The following is a 15387-nucleotide window of genomic DNA, read 5'->3' on the forward strand; positions in this document are numbered from 1 at the left end:
TCCAAAAATATAGATTTAAAGAGAACATGAGCATGCTCTTGAACAATGTATTATGAGCATTTTCAAAACATGAAATACTCTTATAAAACATGATCTTTAATGACTGTATTTTTCCATCAGACGAAGGTAACATTTTATGTCATGAATCCTCTAGTGATTTTCCTTTCAGATGAATCTCTAGAATTGGCATTGCTAGGTTAAAAAGCAAGACTGGTTTAAAGGAGGTGTCAGCAAACTTTTTCTGTGGAGGGCCAATAAATATTTTAGGCTTTGGGGGACGTGTGTTCTCTATCATAGCTATTTTAACATGAAAGCAGACACAGAAAATATGTAAATGAGTGAGCATGGCTTGTTTCAATAAAACTTTATTATGGATGCTGAAATTTGAAATTTGTATAATTTTCATGTCACAAAAAGTTGTATCCTTTTGATTTTTTCTCAACCACTTAAAAATGTAAAAATCATTCTCATGGGCTATACAGAAACAGTGGTGGCCATGGTTTGTCAGAGATCTTAAACTCAGGTTCTGATAGGATGTCAGACAGGTTGAACTCTTACAAATCAGTCAGTACAACTTGTTCTTTTATATGTGGCTTCCCAGGTGGGTCAGTGGTAGAGAATCTGCCTGCCAGTGCAGGAGGAGACATGGGTTCAGTCCCTGGGCCAGGAAGGCACACTGGAGAAGGAAATGGCAACCTGCTCTAGTATTCTTGCTTGGAAAATCCCACGAACAGAGAAGCCTGGTGGGCTACAGTCCATGGGGTCACAAAGAGTTGGGTGAGACTGAGCGTGTTCTTTTAAATATTAGAAAATGAGGCCTAAGTATTAATAATTGACCAAGCTGTTTGCACTGTTCATGTACACAAAGAGCATCAATAGTACTGACTCAGAAGCCAGCAGCATTGACTTCTGAAGTCAATTAAAAAGGTATGTTCAAACTGGGTAAAGCGTATGCAGGATTTCTTCTGTTTCTTACAATTGCATGTAGACCTATAATTACCTCAAGAAAAATTTCAATTAAAACAAGATACATTTAAGCTAAAGAAAATCCAATTTTTTAGACACCACATCCTGCTGTAGAAAGCAATCAGGAAACTATTTCCTTCTAAATAACATTTGAAAATATTTCACTAGCAATCAATTAATTTCTTAATATAGGCACAAATGCCTGTAAGAGTTAACCATATAGATGCCAAAATACCGAAGAACCGCAGAAAAATTCACATCCACTTAGAAATGGGCACCATTGAACATGCAAACGCAAGTCATCATCCTTTATAAAGTGTGTTACAGGGAGGTTTTACGGTTAATCTTGTCATTAGGATAAACCTGGTTAAGGAGTGCCCCTCCTGATGCTCTTGGCCAACAGGGAAGTCTCTGGGCTGCTTCAGTGTTAGCAGTTGGGATAGTAGGCTGCACTGCAGTAAAATACTCTGTGACCATCTGTATTTTCCATGCAAAGGCAGAGATGGAGAAGACTCCTTAGTCCCCGCTGAAATGCAGCCATGTCTATAGTGAGACCTACTTCAATTCCAAACCATCTGTAACAGAAATAAAATACTAGATGCCTGATTATTATTGCTGAATCTCTTGTAGAAGACCTAAGCCTCTATTGGAGCTCGTAATGGCCCTGTATAGATTGGAGTTTCAGAATAATACACCAAGGTAGCACGTGAAAAGGAGGGTTTTATACGTTGGCTAGAGAGTCTCAGTTTGCTGGAATCTAAAAATTGATTTAAGAAATGATTGATCAATTGATTGATAGATTCATCAATTGAATGATTGATTTATTCGTCATTCAACATTCACTGAACTTCATCCATGAACCTTGCCCTGGGTTAAGTACTAGATCAAATTAGAAAACTTTATTTTAGGAAGACATGACGTAGTAGTTGAAGTTCTGATTCTAAATGTGGATAGAATATGTTCAAAAGTGATAACATGGTTTAAAGCAACCCCAATATCTCTTGAAGTTCTGTTAAGCCTTCTCAAACTGCACGTGTAGTCTTCTTTGTGAGCTTTTCCCGTGTGGACAGTGAAGGAAAGTCCGGCTCAAGGTAGCCTGGAGTTAAAACTCCCCTCCAGGCCCTCCCCACCATTCTAGGCAAAACAAAGAACTCTCTCACCCAGAGTCCTCCGTTTCAGTCCAAAGACAGATTAACTCATTAGCTTCTGTGGCCTTTCAAGGCGAGCCCTGGACCTTCTCACCGCAGAAAAGGGAGGGACCTGCCTTTTTCTAGGGGAAGACTGCTGCTATTTTGTTAATGAAACGGACATAGTCCAGGACAGAGTCAAAGAACTTAGAGACAAAATTGAACCTGCAAGAAACTTACAAAACCTTTACATGCCCCAAACCCTGTTCCAACAGGCCCTCCCTTGGTTCCTACCCCTCTTGGGACCATTGATCCTTATCATTTTATTCCTCTTATTTAGACCCTGGCTCTTCAATCTCTTTCAAAGCTTTCTCCAAAAACAGATTTGGGCCATCTCTTGAGACCAAGTCAAGACCGTTCCTTTGCTTGAAACCCTGACAGCGAAAATAAAAAATCAACACTACAGGCCTTAGACTTCCTTCCTCCCAGACTACAAACCCCTGACACTCATTTATCAACACGAAGAAGCTCTATACATTAACGGTGCCCACATCTCTTTCTCTTTTCATATATATGTATTCCTTAAGGTCTGGAATGAAAGAAAGTTGCATGGCTCAAGGTAGCCTGGAGTTAAAACCCCCCTCCAGGTCCTCCCCACCATTCTAGGCCAAACAAAGAACTCTCTCACCCGAAGAAAAAACAGACATGAGGTTGATTAGGCCCAGCTCCAAGCCGGCCCAGCCTCTGGCCCATCTCCAGAGCTCCTTGCCCCAGCTGAGAGATAACCACTCCCAGCAACCTTGGAGGAGAACAGGCCCCCTTAAGACAGAAGCTTTCTACATACATGCCTGTGTGTACTCACTCTTCTCTTAGCTAAGTGCAGCAGCTCGCTAATCTGACTGCTGCCCCTCCTCGCCTCATTACAGGCGATCCGTTCCTGTAGAGTGCTGGCCTCGTTCGTTTTCTGAACCTCGCCCCCTCTAGAAGGAGAGATTGTACAGAGATGTTTTGTCCTGTGCTCATGCTGTTGTGTCTGACTCTTTGGGACCCTTTGGACTATAGCCCACCAGGCTCCTCTGTCCATAGAATTGTCCGGACAAGAACACTGAAGTGGATTGCCGTTTCCTACTCCAGGGGATCTTCCTGACCCAGGGATCGAAACTGCACCTCCGGTGTCTCCTGCATTGCAGGCAGATTCTTTCCTCACTGAGGTATTGGGGAAGCCCCTGTATAGAGATGCAGACATTTTAATAAACTTTTATAAGTTACCTCATTTAAAACCTTTCAGCTCTCTCTTAGATGATCTTATAGAGTAGATGTTCTTTAACATATTTGACGCTGGAGAGCAAATTAGATCTAGAGACGGTTAGAGACTTGCTGATACCAAGTTAGGGAAGCAACCAGTCATTCAGGTAGGCAGTATAGCATAGTAGAAGCAAAATGTGGGCTTTCGGTTCAAACTGTCCTAAGTTTACATTTATAAACAAGGCAACTTGGGCAAATTTCTCAGCCGTCTTGAGACTCAGTTTTCTTATCTTTAAATGGGAATAATACCCATCACTTTGAGTTGCTATGAGAATTAAATGAGAAAATGTGTGTCAAATGCTTGGTATGCAGTGGTGAGTTGAGAAACAGTGAGCTTATGTGTCCCCACTTTTCCTCTTGCCCCCTAGAAGGAGGATGCTGAAGGTACGGCTTTCTGTTTTTGAGTCAGAACTATGAATCTATGTTTCGCGTTGTGCCCACGGGGCATGATTTGGTGGGTCGAGTGGAGGAAGAGGGCTGTGGGGTCAGGGGTTTCTTAGTATCCAGTAGCACAGTCTTCACTCTGATCCCCTCTCTCTAGTATGTGCTTCTATATTCAACTGCACCTGGCCTCCCCCCAAGTCCAGACCCCTGTTCCTCCGGAGCAGGGCTGTCCAGTCAAACTTTCTCTCATACAATAGTGGAAATGTCCTATATCTATACTTTCCAATACAACAGTCACTTACCACATGAGGCTTAGGCACTTGAAACACGGCTAGTGTGAATGAGGAGCTGAATGCTTAATTTTATTTAATTTTAATTAGTTAGCATTTAAACTTAATTAGCCACATTTGGCAAGTGGCTACCCTATTGGACAGCTCAGCTCCAGAGAATTAGCCTCCAGCAAGGGTGGGGTAAGTTCAATTTCCTAGATGCTTACACAGCTTTGATCCCATCCTGCTGATGGCAGTCTGGTTCTTTCATCTCCACTTCCAGAGACAGCCGGTGGCACATTTGTGGAATTCTGGGAGAGTCTGTGTTGTAAATTGCTTTGGGTCTCAGCTTTCCCACAGTAGGCTCAGCGTTGTGTTGATTTGTGATGCCCCCCACCAAGTTTCACACATTGGAGCCCTATCTCCAGTATCTCGGAGCATGACCTTATTCGGAAGCAAGGTCTTTGTTAAGATGAGGTCATGAGAGTGGGCCCTAATCCAAGATGACTGGTGTCCTTATTAAAAGGGGAAATTTGTACACAGACAGGCACACTGGGAGAACAAGATGTGAAGAGGGAGGCAGGGATTGGGTCATGCTTCCACAAGCCTAGAAACTCCCAAGATCGCCTGAAAACCACCAGAAGCTAGGAGACGAGCAGGGAAGAGATTATCTTTCACAGCTCTCAGAAAGAAGCAACCTTGTCCATACCCTGATCTTGAACTTCTGGCCTCCAGAACTGCACAGAGATAAATTTCTGTTGTTTAAGCCACCCAGTTTATGGCACTTTGTTGTAGCAGTTTAGGAAACAAACTCATTCAGGGTTTGGTTCTGTCTGCATCCTTGGTTGCCACTTGTCCTGTTTTAGCATTTTCACACTTCTCTTGTCTCCTCTCTTATTGTCCACATCTTTGTGATCAGGTGGCACTAGTGGTAAAGAGCCTGCCTGCCGATTCACGAGACATAAGAGACTTGGGTTCGATCCCTGGGTAGAGAAGACGCCCTGGAGGAGGAAATGGTTACCCACTCCAGTATTCTTGCCTGGAGAATTCCATGGACAGAGGAGCCTGGTGGGCTACAGTCCGTGGGGTCACAAAGAGTTGGACACGACTGAGCGACTTCACCTCTTTCTTTCCTCAAGTTTTGGATTTTAAAAGTCTTATTTGCAAATATGAGTCCTTCCTATGTTCCCTTAGCATTTCAGAGAAATGATGATGCCCTTAAGAAACAAGATTCCCTTATTGAGAAAACAAATTAAAAAATTTCCCAAGGGGCTAACTGCTGCCTGGAAGAAGGAAAGAAAATCAATTTTAGGGAAGAGATGTCTCCACGAACATCTCTCTTCTGTTTATATAAATGAAGAAAGTTAAAATTCTAGATGCATGTCAGTGGCAGGGAAGTGAAAGAGGGTTAGAACATATACATTTTTGCTTAGAGAAGGTGCTCTATCTAGAAATCTGGTAAGTGATCACTGCAGTGTCTACTTAGATAGAAATTACACAAAGTTGCAAGTCAGGAGGAAAAGCGAGAATACGACAAGACGTGTTTAAAAGCCATTTGATGGAAGCAAGGTTCTAGGTTGAATAAGAAATAAACAATTGAGTGAATCAGATTTCACTTGGAGATTTCAACCATTCATAGCAGCAATGATTTTCCAGGTTGGAACTGAAAAACTGAAGTTTTTATTTTACCTAATAAAGACAAATCTATAAAGGATGAAAGAGAATTTTCTTCATCATCCCATCCTTATTCCCATTTCCCATGTAACCAAAAGTTTCCTGCTGACAATTTGGTCTAAATAAATGTCATTATCCTTTATATAAGACTTCTGAATAGTAGTAATAATATACTAAATATTATATTTATGAGCATTAATATGTTTCAACATTTCAATAGTTTACTGCTGAGTAGCAGAATGCACCAAAATGTAATGGCTTAAAACACAACCTAACTTACTATTTGTCATGATAATGAAGGTTAAATGGGCAGTTGGTCCTGCCTGGAATTGCCCATGTGGCGGCATTCAACTGGCAGATTGCCTGGGGACCAGGCTCAGCTCAGGTGTCTCTTCAGGACACCTTAGTTCTTTGTGTGGTTGACTTGAGCTGCCTCATAGCATGGTGGTCTCAAGCATTCCAAGAGGGATCATTTTGTTTGTTTGTTTGTTTAAGAGGGATCATTTTAACAGCAAAGAAGTAGAAAACTCTTAGTCTTCTTAAGACTGGGCTTAGAAGTCCCAGAATATCTATTTCACTGTATTGTGCCCATCATAAGTATTGCACACTTCAAATTTCCTCATCTGATCTCAATACTTGTTGAAGTTATCTTTATAATTAGATTTCAGTAGATTTACCATGTACAAATTTATGTGTCAATATTCTTATTTTTTTAAGGTAATTTTTTTTCATGTGGATCATTGTTAAAGTCTTTATTGGATTTGTTACAATATTGCTTCTGTTTTTTGTTTTGGTTTTTTGGCTGTGAGGCAGGTGGTATCTTAGCTCCCCAACCAGGGACTGAACCCTACTCTCTGCCTTAGAAGGGAGAGTCTTAACCACTGGAACACCAGGGAAGTCCCTGTATTTTATTCTTAGTCGGGGAAAAGGCCTTTTGAATTCAGTGATTATGGAGATTATTTGTAAGTACACCTAAAAAGTGTGTCAGTCGAATTATTAATTTCCACAACAATAGCCGAATGTGCAGCTGGCATCCCACCAGAGTTTTTAAAAAAATGTCTTCATATAAACTTTAGAAATGAGTAAAAGCCCACCCAGCTTCAAGGAGAGTAGGAACGGACTGCATGGCTTGTGTGAGGAGCAGCTCTGTGCCCAGGGACGGGAGAAATCACTTGGAGGCCATATTTAGAGATGATCACAGATGGGTGCTGTGCATACTGCTTCATGTGTATTATCTCACTTAGTCTTCACCTCGACCTGACCAGATAATTACTCACCTTGCCACTTTGTGGTGGCTGAGTCCTGTGGCCTGTGGGATCTTAGTGCCCTGACTAGGGATAGAACTCATGTCCTGCATGCTGTATCACCAGGGAATTCCCTGCCTCTAATTCTTAATGCTCAGCCAGAGCCAGGGCTTTCTCCAGACCCAATAATATCTTGTCCTTTTTTACCAACTCTGAAAGCAGAAAGGATTCCAGATTTAGCTAGAGAGTTGTGGGTCTGAATCCAGCTCTATTACTTTTTGAGGGTGTTTCATATCTTTCTGTTTCAAGCACTTCATCTGTGACATGAGAGTTGTAGCATCTTGTCCAAAGGGTTCTGGCAAGGAGTAAGTTTAACAAAATATAACAAAATAAACAAAGTATATAGAGTTGGGGAAGAGGGCCAGTAGTTTTAAAAACTGGGATTAAGAATACTTTTATATGACTTCCACTAGTGTTTCTTTTAGTAAATCATACCTACTGGAAAACAGTTTATAAAAAAGACAAATAAAAGCTGAGGATAGATCACACAGCTTGCTGCATAATAAGCCACTCTAAATTTTCATCTATTAAAACAATAGGTTATTATTCCTCACAGATGTATGGGTTTACTGGATCAAGAAATCCTGCAGGATTTATTGCTGTGGTTATCTTCAGAAAATACAATCTGTCATCATAGCTGTTTTGGTGTTTAGATTGGTATTTACAGCAATCTAATTGCTGTATCTTTGGTTAGGAAAACCTGAAAATTAAAAGGGGTCTGGTGACATCACAGTGATCAATTTCTTTTAGCTGCCTACAAACCTTGATAGAAAATATTGGTTGATTGACCAACTTCCTCAAAAACCTGCCACCAGCTCCCTCTGTGTCCTTGGGGAAATCTCTTCACCTCCCTGAACTTCAGCTTGTTTCTCTGGGAAACTAGGGAGAGATGGTTGAACTACATGGTCTCTAAACTCCTTTCCATTGCCAACATTCTATCATTAAAAGAAAGATCATAGGCGCTATGTATATGTGTGTGTTAGTCACTTCAGTCGTGTCCAACTCTTTGAGACCTCATGGCCTGTAGCCTGCCAGGCTTCTCTGTCCTTGAGAATACTGGAGTAGGTTGGCATTCCCTTCTCCAGGGGATCGTCCTGATCCAGGGATCAAACCTGGTCTCTCACATTGCAGACAGATTCTTTACCATCTGAGCCACCAAGGAAGCCCATTAGACACTATATGAAGTGAAAATATTTCATAATCTAATTTTTGCAGAATCCTCAAAGGCCAGGAGAATATACACTGACAATCATATTCTAACACAAAAGCATGCACATGGTATAAATCAATGTCTTGGGTGTGTAGAGCATCTGAACAACTTTGTAATTTCTGCTGTTTAAATTTGATAAAAAATGTCACAATATTATATATTAGGAAGTAAGATGATTTATAATGATCTCGTTCTAATTTTATTATAGAAGCTTGATTCCATGTTAAAGGTTGGCTTACATCTAGAGACTATTTTAAAGAGTTTTTTAAAATGCTAAATTATAATCAATTTCTCAGAGAAGGAGGACACCAATGATAGCATTATCTCTTTTGTTCTGAGAACCATTTTGTAGATGGAGAAATAAGGAGACCGAGAGACATTTTATTAGGAGCATTGACTTTGGGTATGTCTAGAAGAGAAAGGTCAAAATAATGAGGAGCTTAGAAATGACAACAAATGAGTGATTGAAGGAGCTGGAATGTTGGCCTGAATGTAGGAAACTATACTGTTATCAGAAATTTAAAGGGATCCATCTGCTGAGAATGATATTTCGGGTTGCTTCCTTGGAGAGAACAAGGTAGAGGTTACTATTAATAAGTTCAATATAAAGACTTCCATTCAATGCAAGACATTTTCCAATTATTATAGCCCATATTCAGACCTGACGCCCTTAAAACAGTGAGGTTTCTATTACTAGAAATGTTTAAACAGAAGCCAGATACACCTTGGCAGAGACGTGGCAGGATCGATTCATGCAAAGTACCAAAGTACAGGGTGGACATAGGGCTGGGTGGCTTTGGGAGGAGTTTTAATTTCAGGTTTTTTTTTTTTCTTCCTTTCAGTGACAATCACTGATGATGGTAAGAGGCTAAGTAAGCAATCAGTGGAAAAATAGTAGCTCCATCTCTAACAAACTTTCACGTAGATCTCATAAAAGAAACACTAAGATTGCAACTGGTGAATGTTCAAAGGCCAGGAATAGATAGAGCACTAACAAGGAAATATAAATAATTCATAAGCTTATGAAAAAATATGCAACCCCACTGATAAAAGAAATGCAAATTCCAATATCAATGAGATAGCGTGGGTCATTTATTAAATTAGTGAAGGAAAGAAAACTAATACATAATTTTGTTTGCAAACAATCTATTAAAGAGCTTTCCAAAGTGAAAAAAAAAAGAAAACTAATACATAATTTTGATGAAAATGCAGTAAACAGTCTCAAACGTGGTTGGTGAAAATATAAATTTGTTTAGAGACTTCAAAAAGCAGTTTAACATATCTAAACCACTCTATATGGACATTTAACCATATTAAAGAATTATTATCATTAGATGCAATTACTGCATTGAAGTTAAGGTCAGAAACAAAAAGCATTTTTATATTCCAGAAACACAGATTGAAATATTAACAGATGAAATCATGGTGTTTAGAATTTGCTTGAAAATTATCCACTGAAGATTAGAAGTGCCTACATGGGACTATGGATGAAAAGTGATTGATTACACATTGATCTTTGTTGAAGCTGGGAAATGGCTACACAGGGATCCATTTTGCTATTCATTTTTTTATGCGTTTAAAATTTCCTATAATAAAAAGTAGAAACAGTGATAAAAAAAAAAAACCCACTTTACATTCTCTGACTTAAATATATTTCCACCTAGGAAAATGTCCTGATGAAGTGTGCTGATTGGCATGCAAAGCTTCATGCACAGAGATAATTTCTCACTGTTTCCTGGCTCACTATTCTTCAGTGTCACTCACTTGTGACATCTTAATTTAGCCATCTTAATTCTCTGATGAACTTACTTGGTTATATTTTAACGCATTAAAATGGAATGGCAGATTTTTAACCTTTCAAAGGTAATGGTAGGATGAAGGGCTTGAGAGAGAGGGTGCCTCCTTTGCCTTATGAGAAAACCACATCTCAGAACTTTCCCAAAGGAAAACTGCCTTCACACTATAGCTAGGGCCGCTCTGCAGTAGAGCTCAGAAGAGGAAAGAAATTCCAAAATGTCTAATCTTGTCAGGTAATGAGTGAATGAGAAGAGATTAGGGGTAAAAAAGTGAACTTTAAACTGCACAGTAAAACCTTGGCTTTTAGTTCATTATCTCAGGAATACATGTTCTAGGGACAGCTGCATTCTCTTGGCTTCTGGTCTAAGCTAATGAGGTCAACAAATTTTCATCAAGGAGAGAGATGTTCCTGTTAATTAGGTAATGAATGGGACTTTGCCATTCTCTATATTAAATTACTTTAATTTTCAGAACAAAAGAGTCTACTTCCTGGCTAGCTCACTTTCATAATCTAGACAGTGAAAATAGGAGGCAATAGCAAAAAAAAATGCAGTGAATTCTACTGCATTTCCTGGGGGTTCACATACACATGCTGGTTCATTTTTTAGGAGTCTGAGCCAGAATGCCCCTCAGTTGGGGTTTGTCTGTTTCTCACAGTTAAGATTCAGGTGTAACTTTCTGTGTGTGTGTGTGTGAAAACTCTACATAGACGATGGTGGGAGACACTTGATGTCATTTGTTCTCCACCCTAATCCCCTAGCCCCCATCCCGCTACACACACTCACTTTAAAAAGGCAATACTCAAGCAAGTTGTAGGGCTAAGCTTTTGAGAATTCAAATGGGCAGCTTTTTATTTCTTTATATCCAGCTACTTAACAGTTTTGCCTCTGAATAAGCAAGATTCTTACCGTTGACTTAGCTTTTCAATTAAAACTTTGGCTAAAGACCCTGGACATGACCGTAAAGGCTCCAAGGCACTTTTTAAAGATTTCCCTGAATGGGGAGGCTATAATTTGTTTAGAAGTGCCCAGGGGGTGCACATAGGGAAACAGGAAAGAAAAAAAAAAAACCATAAACAAGTAGATAGTCTCAATATAGAGTTTTTTCTTGTTTAACAGAGAGATGTTATTTGCTTTCAATCATTCAAACCGTTAATTATTTAGCCAAGTGCTGTTCTAACTGTGGGGTTATAGCCATGAACTAAACCGACAAACTGTCCTCCCTCTGCTCGAACGAAAAACGTGCCCCTTCTTTTAAAACTTAAATGCTTGTGGCAGTCTACAAGATATTTCCTTTGAAAATACATCATTGCTTTCTATACTTGTAGAGATAAATAAGTACAGACAGACAAAAAAACCCAAAAAACTCCCGGAGGGCTATGCCAGAATGTGGATGCTAATTTTTTCCCCAGGGGAAGGCAGTGGTTTCAGTGCTCATACTTGCCTGACTGGCATTTTTCTGTATTTTCCATGTATTACCATGTTTCTGTGTAACCACGAACAAAACTAATGTCTTGTTACCTGAGAAATGAAAATCTGTTCTTGAGCACTTCACTCCAGGTAAGGTCTCCGAAGGCCAGCTGTGCTGGTCTGAGGCTGAGTGGTGTGGAATAAAGGACCCCCACCCCCCCACCTCCCACTTACAGGTTGAGGAGAGCAAGAGCTGGCTCTGAAGCAAAAACTCTCTCTGGAGTCCTGTAAGAGAGGAGAGATGAGGAAGGGCACAGAGGAATCCTCCTCAGGTTCTAATCCAGGTGGATACCACAAAGCTACCACTTAAATTTTTCATTTATTTTGTCAACGAGCTGTTACTTTTAGTCTTACTTTGTTGAACCACCAAAGGCATGGAGGCACCTTAGTTTAGCTCTGCATTTATTCTGAGCGAATACTAGTGTGCAGTAAGGAGCGAGCATGCGATCGCGTTACTCCATGGGAATCCATTTATTCTGCCTCTCCCCAGGGAACCCCGTGGGAGGGAGTCCTAGACTTTAGGAGAGCTGCTAAGAGACTGAGCTGAGCGTATCTGGAGAACTTTCAAATGTGCATTCCCCTCGAGGGCAAAGGGAGCCATCATGAAAGAGGAGAGTCAGCTCAGAGGGACAGAGATCGCTGATTTGAGCTGTTAGCTCACCTCCGGAGTTGTCTCAGTCAACAGGTGTACCTGGAGGAGATGCATGGAGTTTCTGCCTCGTGTCTGCCCCGAGCTGGATGCTGAGACCTGGCTCTTGTCCTCATGGAAACTCCATCCCAGGAAAGGGGACAGATGACGGGTATGCAGCACAAGTAATCAATGATGATGTTAAGAGCATGTTAAATATTGGAACCAAACAGGAAGTGGAGGAAAGCGATGGGCAAGGAACTGAACAGTCTGGAAGGCCTCTGAGACAAGACCATTGAGATGAGATGACAGAAAGAATAGCCAGCATTTGAAAGAGAACCACCAGGAACTGCTGTATAGTTTAGAGATGACTTTTGTTTCTTCACAAAGGTCCAGACTTCACCTCCTGTTTTTGTTTTCTGGATATGAGCTGGCCAGGAAGTAGTCTCTTTTATTCTAGAAGTTTGACATGTTGAGAAAGAGGAGCACAAATACTGTCTTAAATTCTATCTAGTGCCATTTTAATTCACTGAAAGAATTCAGGCCAAGTCACTAATCAGAATCTGGTTACTAGTATCTGCATTTTAAGCCCCCACGCTGTGTCGTGAGGCATGCGATGTTGGGTTTTACACATGCGCAAGTGCTTCTCCACCCATCAGCAATTGCTATGGGGATCCCAGACTAATTTTTCTTATAATATTTTATCACAGTTCCATAAAAGGATCAAAAGTAAGTCTGCACAGAACAGAACCTAAGAGGGTCCATGGTTGGAAGGATGTTCTAAAGATCCCTGAGAAGCCGAATCGCAATGAAGCGGCACATCCCAGCCAGAGATCACCTCGGCAGTGGTATTGCATCCACGGAAACCAAGCACTCCTTATGGGGCACGTGCCACGTGTGAGGCTGGAACTAAAATACTCTGCATGCATCTCTCGTTTAGCCTCACAAACCTCCCCCAGACTGCTTGCCCATTTAACAGAGGAAGAAACCACAACCCAGAGAGGAAATGTGGGCCACAGATACATTGCTGGCTAGTAATCAGGGCTTTCTAGCTCCAAACCTGCAACCACATTTAATCACTATGAAATCCTTTCATCTTAGTTCATTGGAAAAAAATGGACATGTTGCAGAGAAACAACACAGCTCATCTGCCATTCACTTTTTAACTCTTCACATTCCATGAAGAAATCCACAGGCAATGAAATGCCACCCAGCAATCATAGTGGGAAATCTTTAACTGGAGTGAAAAATAAGGAAAAGAATACCTGGAGTCAATACTGAGGCATGAAGCGATAATGACGGTGATGATGATGATGATGACGGTGATGATGATGATGATGTCTTCCGGCACTTTTATTTTTTCCCTTCTGGCACTTAAAGCATACAGTCAACAAAGAGAAACAAATAGAAATATTTACAAATAGTTATCACTTTTCAATATCTGCAGCATGCTATTTAGGTTTGGCTACTCTCCCTCTAAATTTTTTAAAAATTAAAAGCCAAGATGGCAGGTAAATATGAATGTACTTGATATTTTAAAAATAATCCAAATTAATAAAAGCATGATTATCATATTAAACAAAATAATTAAGGACATGAATATTTCAGAGTGGAAATATATGTGAACTATAATGCCACCAAAATAACCAACCTTGAAGATAATAAAAGAAATGCAAATTAAAATCTACAACTCTATACCCTATTTTCCCTATCAAATTGACAATGATGGAAAAAAATGATAACATCACAGCTTGTGAGTGTGGTGAAGCAGGACTGATCTACTACTGATGGGAAAGAAATTGATATAATTTTTCTAGAAAATAATCTGAAAACGTTTCACTAACCTTGAAAAATGTAACATCTAAATAAGGGATTTTTAGGTACCAAAGTGTTACTTATAATATTCAATGCCACGATAAAATGCTATAATATTAAGTGAAAACGATCACATTGCACAATGATGATCAGTTTTGTAGCAAAAATGCTTTCCATAAATATGTGGCAGTCAGACTGGAAGTAGAAGCTGAAAACGTCAGAGGGATTACCCACAGGGTGACGGCAAAGAAGTGAGAGAAGCTATTTCTTTACTGCAGTCTGGCTTCCTCTCTCTGCCAGCCCTAGTTTCCCCAGCCCTGTCACATCTGAGACATCCTAACCTGGCCAGTTCTCCCTCACCCGGCTGTTTCCCTGGGTCTGTGAACAGATGACTGGTAGCCCCAACTTAACACCTCTCCTGTGGCCCCTCTAGTCATCTCTGTCCTTGAGTCCCAAATGCTTTCATTTTGCATCTGAAATAATTTTCCTACTATTGTCAATACAGGTTTATTTTTTTAAAGTTGAAATTGAAAAAAATTTTTTTTTCGGTTTCATTAATTTTCTCTAACTTTTAAATCATACCTCACAAATAAGATTTTGTCACAGCTGGATTTAGTAGATGCAGAGAAATCAAGTTCACTCTTTCCTGAAACACTGACAAGAAAAGAAGAGAACAAGTCAGTTAGAAAAGGTTTTCATAAGAAACCAGGTAAGCGATCATTAAGGTTATTTCTAACTGGTAATGGGTTTTATCACAGTTAGCTGGTATTAAGTTTCTTGCCTAAGTTCACAAATCTGCCCCTAAAATGGCTCCTTTGTCAAAGCACAAACAGATGAACTCAGCAGTACTTGGTATATCTAGGTATTGGAACATCCCACAGAAAAAAGGAAAATAATTTTCTAAGAACATGATGGCAGCAGTCAACAGCCAACATTCTTAGACTTCCAGATTACCACAAGTATATACAATTTTAGTGCAGAAAAAGAAATCGATTTTATAAAATTAACCTTGTAGATTGAAAAGTGCCCTCTTTATCTTTTAAGATACCGAGTGTACCTTTTTCATTTCCATAGCTTATCTGCCCCTGCACGAAGGTAAGACCGCAGTTTACCTTTTTTCCTTTGTCCATCCCAGATTAAGGGGGGCAAACCTGCTCCCCCAGCTTTCTCCTTCTCCAGCATCGCCCTCAATGAAAACAATGCTTACTCAAGTGCATTCTTACTAAAGTGCAGTCTGAGAGGAAAAAAAGGAGTCAGGAAATGAAAGAGACTTGGAACCCAGCTACTCAGAGATGAGCGTAGTGAACATCTCGGTGGATATTTTTCCTGTTTATTTTGTCAAGGCTGAGCCTGCCAGAAAAGGCCTCACTCACCGCCTCCATCTCCTCATCTCTTTTCTCCTCAGTCTGAGGAGACTGACTTTCCCCTCCCCAACCCCA

The 15387-nt window shown here is 40.3% G+C and overlaps 1 long non-coding RNA gene across 1 annotated transcript; it reads right to left on the bottom strand.

Moving 5' to 3' along the window:
- Positions 1 to 8544: 8544 nt before the first annotated feature.
- Positions 8545 to 15165, bottom strand: LOC139034778 (uncharacterized). The gene is made up of 3 exons (XR_011487323.1): positions 15061 to 15165; positions 14531 to 14602; positions 8545 to 13506 (listed from the first exon to the last, which is right to left on the bottom strand). It is a non-coding gene; the product is annotated as an uncharacterized lncRNA (long non-coding RNA).
- Between the last annotated feature and the right edge of the window lie 222 nt (positions 15166 to 15387).

The sequence above is a fragment of the Odocoileus virginianus genome, chromosome 4, assembly GCF_023699985.2.
Source record: "Odocoileus virginianus isolate 20LAN1187 ecotype Illinois chromosome 4, Ovbor_1.2, whole genome shotgun sequence".
Taxonomy (NCBI): Eukaryota; Metazoa; Chordata; class Mammalia; order Artiodactyla; family Cervidae; genus Odocoileus; species Odocoileus virginianus.